The sequence below is a fragment of the Peromyscus leucopus genome, chromosome 12 (assembly GCF_004664715.2).
Source record: "Peromyscus leucopus breed LL Stock chromosome 12, UCI_PerLeu_2.1, whole genome shotgun sequence".
Taxonomy (NCBI): Eukaryota; Metazoa; Chordata; class Mammalia; order Rodentia; family Cricetidae; genus Peromyscus; species Peromyscus leucopus.
This window is the reverse complement of record NC_051073.1, coordinates 77,824,635-77,832,752: the sequence shown is the minus strand read 5'-3', so window position 1 is coordinate 77,832,752 and position 8,118 is coordinate 77,824,635. Positions and strand designations below refer to the sequence as shown.

At 44.2% G+C, this 8,118-nt stretch overlaps 1 pseudogene; it reads right to left on the bottom strand.

Moving 5' to 3' along the window:
* Positions 1 to 3,708: 3,708 nt before the first annotated feature.
* On the bottom strand, positions 3,709 to 5,829 carry LOC114680995 (annotated as a pseudogene).
* Positions 5,830 to 8,118: the final 2,289 nt, after the last annotated feature.

Sequence of the window (8,118 nt, the reverse complement as noted above, 5' to 3'; positions counted from 1 at the left end):
ATATCACTGTTCATCACTGAAGGAAGTCAGGACAGGAACTCACACAGGGCAGGAACCTGGAGGCAGGAGCTGATGCAGAGGCCATGGAGGGGTGCTGTCTCCTGGCTTGCTCCCCATGTCTTGCTCAGCCTGCTTTCTTATAGAACCCAGGACCACCAGCCCAGGGATGGCATCACCCACAATGTGTCAGGCCCTCCCCCATCAATCACTAATAAGAAAATGCCCCAGAGGCTTGCCTACATCCCAATCTTATAGAGATATTTTCTTTCTTTCTTTTTTTTTTTATATATATATATATTTTATTTATTATGTGTACAGAAGAGGGAGCCAGATCTCATTACAGATAGTTGTGAGCCACCATGTGGTTGCTGGGAATTGAACTCAGAACCTCTGGAAGAGCAGTCAGTGCTCTTAACCTCTGAGCCATCTCTCCAGCCCTAGAGATATTTTCTTAATTGAGGGTTGTTCCTCTCAAATGATTTTAGTTGGTGTCAAGTTGACAAAAAAACTATGTAGCACACAGATGATTCGTTACAGAGTGAAACAGAGATTGCTGAGGAAGGTGGAGCTAAGGGAAAGAGTAGAGGCGAGAGAGAGAGAGAGAGAGAGAGAGAGAGAGAGAGAGAGAGAGAGAGAGAGAGAGGGAGAGAGAGAGAGAGGGAGCCTGTGAGAGGAAGTGAGTATAGAATTGATTCAGGGTGATGGTGCCTAGTTCCACTTGCAGGAGTGTTACACCATAGTGAGCCAGCAGAAGCAGCAGGGAGCTACAGAGAATCAAAGGGAGCAGAAGAGAATACAGGAATTGCATCTAGCCTGGGTGAAAGGGATGAAGGTCCCTCGCTGCCAGAGTTTCTCCCAGCATATAAATGTAGACGAATTTCTAAATGGTCTCATTAAATAAAAAAAACACGGAGCCAAATATAGGGGTGAAAGTCTTAGAGAGATCAGGGAAATAGGGAAAGGCACCAGCCAACCTTACCCCACCAATTCTGCAGCTTCCAAATGCCTCAACTTCCTGTGTACCCATGCCTATACGCCTTGCTGCTCTGCTATCTGATTTGCTCTCTCTGACCAGCTACATCACTTCCTCTTTCTGTACAGACCTCCAGACCTCCATGGTTAACTAGTTTTGGAATTTAAGGCCTGTGACACCACACCTGGCTGTTTCCAGGGTGGCCTTGAACTCACAGAGATCCTGCCTGCCAAGTGATAGGATTAAGGGTGTGTGCTACCACTGCCTGATTTCTTCGTTTACTTATAATGGCTTGTTTTTTTTTTTCTCTGATCTCCAGGCAAGCTTTATTTATTAAAGCACAAATAAAATATCACATTTCAGCACAAATAAAATATCACATTTTGGCACAAATAAAATATCACCCCATATAAAAGGCCCTTTTGCAGATATAAGGGGAACAAATGGAGTTTAGGGTGGGAGTTATTGGGAGAACTTGTGTGGAGCATTTTGTTTGGGTTTAGGGGGAAGTTCAGTAAGTAAACACAAGTATGGGGATAATAAGGAAGAAAGAAGTGATGAAGGGGAGGAGCCAGTGCAGGTGGGAACCAAAAGTCCGTTCATAGGAGGAGGCTTGTAGCTGAGTATTTTCTTGTCCCTGTGTTTTGGGGCCCTATCTCAAGCCAGTTAGTTTATTGGTGTGGAAGCAGCATTGTTCCTGGAAGAGGGCACAGGTCCCATTATTAGCAATAGTTGTATCTAGTCTTGGAGTGCTGCAGTAGTCAGTTGAGTTGGTCCTGAAGGATGGTAAGCTGATCCAAAATTTCTCTAAGGGTTTTTTGAGCACAGTGAGACAGAGAGATTAACTGATGCAAAGAAGGCTCCAGTCGAGCTGTTCAGAGTCCTGGAAACAATACCTAGAGCGGCAAGAGAAGGGATGAGTGCGAAGGCCCATGGCCCATTAGTTTCCCTTTCAGAGGTCAGTCAACTGCTGTGAGGGACTTGGGGCACCAGTCTCCCCTTTAACTGCTTTAAGCTGACAAAATGTAGAAGGGGCAACAGTTAGAGAGCCTCAGAGGAGGGTCCATCTCAGGGGATACAGTGAAACTTAACACATGGCAAAAATCCAGAAAGTAAGCCAGGAAGTAGTAACTGGACAGCCTTGTGGGGAACAGTGAGAGTCAAAATCAATGAGGAAAAATTTACATCAAGATTTACATGAGTTAATGTAAGTTTATTTATAAAGTAACAAAAGGTTGAATACAGTTGTACAACTGGCTGGACCATGTACCGGGGTTCTGGAGAAGGATGTGGTAACTGTAACTAGCTGTTTGTTACATCAGACTCCAGCATAAGGAACAAGTACCTAGAAGCTTTACAAAAGAAGTCAGTTAAAGTCAGCATGTAATTGACAATTTAAAAGAGAAATAGAATTCGACTGAGTCATTTTCGTAGGATTGTCTAGCAAAGTTTCAAAAGATACCCTTTGGATACTCTGAATAACTTTCCAAAGCTATGAGTTTGATGACAGAGTGGAAGCCTCCTTTAATCAGGGAACATGGGATCGGGACACAGGATATCATTATTACAAACTGTGAGAAGTGCTCTTGTAGAACAAAATATTGTTACCAGGAAGAGAATCTTTAGTAAGAAATAATTGTTCAAATAATGCCTTATATGGTTGAGTAATGTCTGGAGACTGTTAAAGAAGCATATATATTGATCATTTTAATCCTGGTTATACTTTCCTTCTGGGTGTTTAAGACCATGTAGGTGGCCAGATCCACCACATTCTTTGTACTGTCAGGGCCAGTTGAAGATGTGGTCCTGGGGGGGGGGGGGTCTCGTGGGCTTGGGAGGAGTCTCTGGGTCCTCCTGTCTCTCTTTTGCCAGTTAGTCCGTCTATGTGAGAATAAGTTGAGGCCTTTGCTGCTTGGCCATTGTTTCATTTGTAAGTGTGGAGGTATTTTCCTCTTTGTTAACTATCCTCTTTCAGACTAGACACTGGTTAGAGTCCACTCGGTGGTGTCTCCTGCCTCCCTGAGCAGGAGAAAAGGTGGCTTTCCACAGTTACAGGGCATTTTGAGAGCTGCCTCACACTTTGCTGGGACTTAGTGGACCTCGGGAGACAAGGGGGAAAATATTCTCCCTTCTAATTCCTCTGACCACATCAGTGTAGGCCTCTAAGTATGGTTATTGAACATCCAGTGGGGCCGTTGTACCAGTTTGGTAGGTTTTTTTTTTTTTTCTTTTTTCTTTTCTAAATTATTTTTAAATTTTTAAAATTTTAAGGGCATCACAGACCTGTTATTGCTCAATCTCGAGTGGCTGAACACCACTTGTGTTAGGATTCTGCTGTCACTCCTTGGGGTCTGGTGTCTTACGTCATCAGCTGGCACGGATAACTATGTACCCACCTTAAAAAAGCCAGACACGGACCCCACCCCCCTTCTCTCTGTGTTTTCTCTCTGCTCTCTGCTCCCTAACCCCCCCTCCACCAGGCCTGGCTCCCCTCTTTCTTTTCCCAGCCTTTACCTCCCAATAAAGCTCTAAAAACTAACATTGGGTTCTGTTGTGGCCTGTGACTTTTCCGCCGGTGACTAGCGCCACCAACCAGTGCTGTTTTACTATCAATTTGTCCCTCTAAAAAGTTGGGGGATGCCGACCATTTAAAAAATCTTTATTAAGCTCCTACAGGGTGCATGCATTAAGGATCTATAATTTACACAGGTAGAAAAGTGTTACGTTAGCCCCCTCCCTTTTAAGATGCAAATTACATCTTCTCTTTATATTTCAAGTGAATTATTTAAGGTGAGCAAGGCTCAGTTTGATGTTACCATATGTAAAAGGGATAGTACAAACATTTTCCCTTCTCCAAAAAAAGGACTTTGTGCCAGAATAAACCAGTCTGTTCATCTAACAATAGCTGATCAAAAAGGCTAGAAACTATGGAAGAAAAGACGTTCTTGGAAGCACTGTCCTCGGAGGAAGGGCTCATTCCCAGAGGACAGCAAGATGTAGAAGAAAACTAGTTGGCTCAAAAATTACACTGAGATCCAGAAAGTACCAGTCACAGCTTAGAGAAGGAAAAGAAAAACAAACAAACAAACAAAAAACAGATGACACTAATTGTAGCTGGATTATAATTCTGATGTCGAACTTGTGAAGGTACTCTATCTGAGCAGAGGGGATAAATCCATGCCCCATGAGCAGAGTGGTTTTAACTGATCAGTTCTCCAGTGCACCAACTGTCTTTTCAAGTCTAGACCTGGCATTTGTACCTAACAACACAGAAGAAAAGCAGCAAGGAGAAGCTGTCAAGTATAGAGGACATGAAATGATTTGGCAACCCTAGAATTCCCAGTCTGGGTCTTTGTTGTCAGGAAACTCGCACTCCAGCTCACTCCATGATAATGCTGGTGGCAGTGCCAGCGATGGCCTGTTATAAGCAGGTGGCAGCAGGGACAGGATGGAACCCTGGCTCTCTTCTTTCATCTGCCTGAAGAATACATGGGTCAATAAACTGCTTGCCGATGGCCTTTTCTCAGGATCTTGCTGCAAACGCAGCTGCACCAGGCTTAAGAAGGCAGGAGAGAACGTTTTTGGGGATGGCGTGTGGAGCCGGTCACTATTAACTGTGTGAGTTCCAGTTGAGACAAGCACACTCTCTCCAATCCCAGAGTCTACTCCTGACTGGGAATTTCTCATTCTAGAGTCTGACTGTGGAAAAATACTGATATCCACTGGGCTATATGGAGGACCTTTCGGTTTCTGTAATAGCATCTGAGTCCTGTGCATGTCCTGGAAAGGGACCTGCCCACTGGCTAATTCACATGCTGTAATCCCAACACTGTAAATATCTGACTTCACATTATATCCATGTAAATCCTGTCTCAGTAGTTCTGAACTCAGCCACGGCTGCACTGATGTGCTGAACTGTGGGAAATCAAACACAACCCTATGCCTCTGTCTGTGCTTAACCAAATTATGCAGATGGGACAGGCCAGAGAAGGTCACCAGGCCATTACCAGAAATGAGGATATGGCTGGCTTTAAAACTCTTATGGATACAGCCATTCTGGTGCAGGTAGTTCAACCCTCATACTGCTCCAAAGAGAATGTTCCTTATTAAAGTTTCACTCATCCCATCAGGAAAGTAGGTCCTCAAGAGCTGACTTGCAGATCCATAGGCCATAAATGGAGAAATAACACAAAATCAGCTGCCAATAGTGAAAACGGTCCAGTAAGTTGTTGATATTGGGGTGTTGGAAAAAGTGAGACAGGATTACTGCTCTCTGTAAAGCCTTCAGATGCTCTTCAGTGCAGTTTTCCAGGCTTGTAATTTTGATAGTTACCAGTGTTCCTGTAGGAGTGTGCTGTGCAAGGTGAACAGAGATCGGGTTGTCTCTTCCTATTTCTGCTTGCAGTTCATAGTGAGAAACGTTAGTGGAACATATCACTTCCTTGGCTCTAGCAGGTGGAGGTGTGACCAGGAAATGGCTGGCTCATCAACTAGGTATTGATGAGCACTGATTTCAGACTGTTTTTCGGGTCTGAGTGATTCAGAGTTTGTGAAGCACAGAAACAATCCAAAAGAGACATTGAATCACTTTTGTTCACAGAAAGTGACAAAATCCCATCTATTTCAAAGAAGATTTTTGCTTTATCTTCAAGGCTGCGACCAAGGCCAGCAATTCCAGGTGGTGGGCGCTGAGGGGAGGCGACATGTGCGAGCCCTGGGACCTGTCCCAAGGAGGGCCGAGGCAAGAACTCTAGGCCCGCTTCCAGGGCGGGCCTCAGGGCGCAGAAGTGCTTGAGACAAGGCCTGTTGGCCTGGACCTCTGCCTTAGCCCGGGGCAACGGGCCGGAATGGGATTCACCCCACCCCACCAGGGTCGGGCCACCAGGAAGTGTTTTTTTTTTTTTTTTTTTGTACAATGTTTAGGTAAAGCTTGAGTAGAAGCTAAACACTGTAAAATCAACTTTGCTTAGACATACCTAAGTCTACTACAGCTAGACTCTGTGGAAGCACTCATGGTGATTTTCTTTTCTATTAAAAAGAAAGTACTATCTAATGTATGAGATCCTTTTCACAGTTCATCATATGTAAATTGGGTTTAAGTCCCTGTAATCTAGAAGGTAGTAAATTTAGAAAACTAAGCAGAACAACAACAACAACAACAACAAAATTGAAAGCCTCTTATCTGTGGGGGTCCACAGAGGCTCCCTAATAAGGCCTTACTCAAGGTCAGAAAGTCTGAGCTTGCTTTGGCCAGCAAGGCTGCATAAAAGGATGATTTGGCCAAAGGTGTGGCTACCAGGTGTTTTGAAGGGTCTACACTTGTTCGTACTTCATACCTCAATCTTGAAAGGGGGAGGTCTTTTGCCCCTCCCCTTGCTGATGTATAAAAATCCCATCAGGAATAAACTAGGAGCAACTGGATATTGACCTAGGGCTCTCCCGAAGCTATCCTGTGTCTCTGTCTTTCTCTCTGTTTATGTGTATATTTCTTTCTATTATTTCTCAATTCTTCCCTCCTCCTTCCAAGAATCCTTCTACAGGTTGGGGCTGGACTCTGACACTCTTAGAAAGTGATTGTATAAACTAACGACATGACCGCTCCATGGTGTAGTTAAGGGGAAGGTTTTCATTGTAGATATGCGAGAGAGAACAGCCAGAGGCATCTGGGAGAATCCAGAGCAGAGAGAGAGGGAGAGAAAGTTGTGGAGAGCAAGAGATGAAGACAAAGAGTAGCCAAAAGAGGGAGCAGAGCTGAAATAGCAGGGTTATAAGGAGAATGAGGAGCTGGCAGGAGGGAAGCCCATGAGCTGGGGAAGTTTAGGGTAGGGAGGAGGTGAGAAGAGCTAAGATGCTAGGCCTGGGCTTTGAAATGTGTAATAGATACCTGGATACTGAGGGAGCCTGGAGCTAGCATGCACTTTGATATGCTAATAGGCACCGCAGGCAGTCATTTGTCCCTTCTGCCAGTGAAAAGGGAAATGGTTCCTTCTGGTAAAGGGGAACCAGCTTCACAAGTTGCTGAGGAATGCTGGCTTTTTTCTAACCCCAGAATGTGAGGAAATAGTTCCCTTTGAACTTGACAGTTAACCTCTGTTACTGTAACTGAGAGGTTCAAAATTAAGCAAAGAATAACATTAAGGGGAATAAAACCAAACAAGCCATCTTGGGGGCCTGGTGTTGCCTTCTTAGTCTCAGGAAAATAAAAGAAAACAAACAATCTTGGAGGCCTGGTGTCTTAGTTTGTTTGCTCCTGTTCATTCATTCACATTTGGGGTGTATCTTTCTCCTGTAGAGAAGCCTCCCTGGAAATGCCCTCATTGACACTTCCAAAGGTCTGTCTCCTAGGTGATTCTAAAACACATCAAAATCAACTGTGGTACGACCATCCTGACAGTTTCTGCTCCAGGATGACGGCCTCCCCATAACTCAAGCCTCAGCTAAAGCTGCTGCCTTCTCGGGCCAGTCTCTAGGCATCAGGAATCACCTCTGTGGGATCAAATGATCTTATGTTCTGCTACCTTACATTTTTTTTTGAGTAAAACTGAAATTTATTATAAGCCACAGTCGTCCTAGGGACCTCCATGCTATATATATAGCCTCCATGGTTCTAAGGGTTGTGGTCTGATTGTTCTTTATTTTATATCTAGAATCCACTTATGAGTGAGTACATACCATGACCGTCTTTCTGGGTTTGGGTTAACTCACTCAGGATGATTTTTTTCTAGTTCCATCCATTTGCCTGCAAATTTCATGCTTTCATTGTTTTTCTCTGCTGAGTACTACTCCATTGTGTATATGTACCACATTTTTTTTTCATCCATTCTTCCATTGACGGGCATCTAGGTTGTTTCCAGGTTCTGGCTATTACAAATAGTGCTGCTATGAACATAGCTGAGCATGTATCTTTATGGTATGAATCAGCATTCCTTGGGTATATGCCCAAGAGTGGGATGGCTGGGTCTTGAGGTAGTTTGATCCCTAATTTTCTGAGAAACCGCCATACTGATTTCCACAGTGGTTGTACAAGTTTACATTCCCACCAACAGTGGAGGAGTGTTCCCTTTGCTCCACATCCTCTCCAACATTGACTGTCATTGGTGTTTTTGATCGTAGCCATTCTGACAGGTGTAAGGTGGTATCTCAGA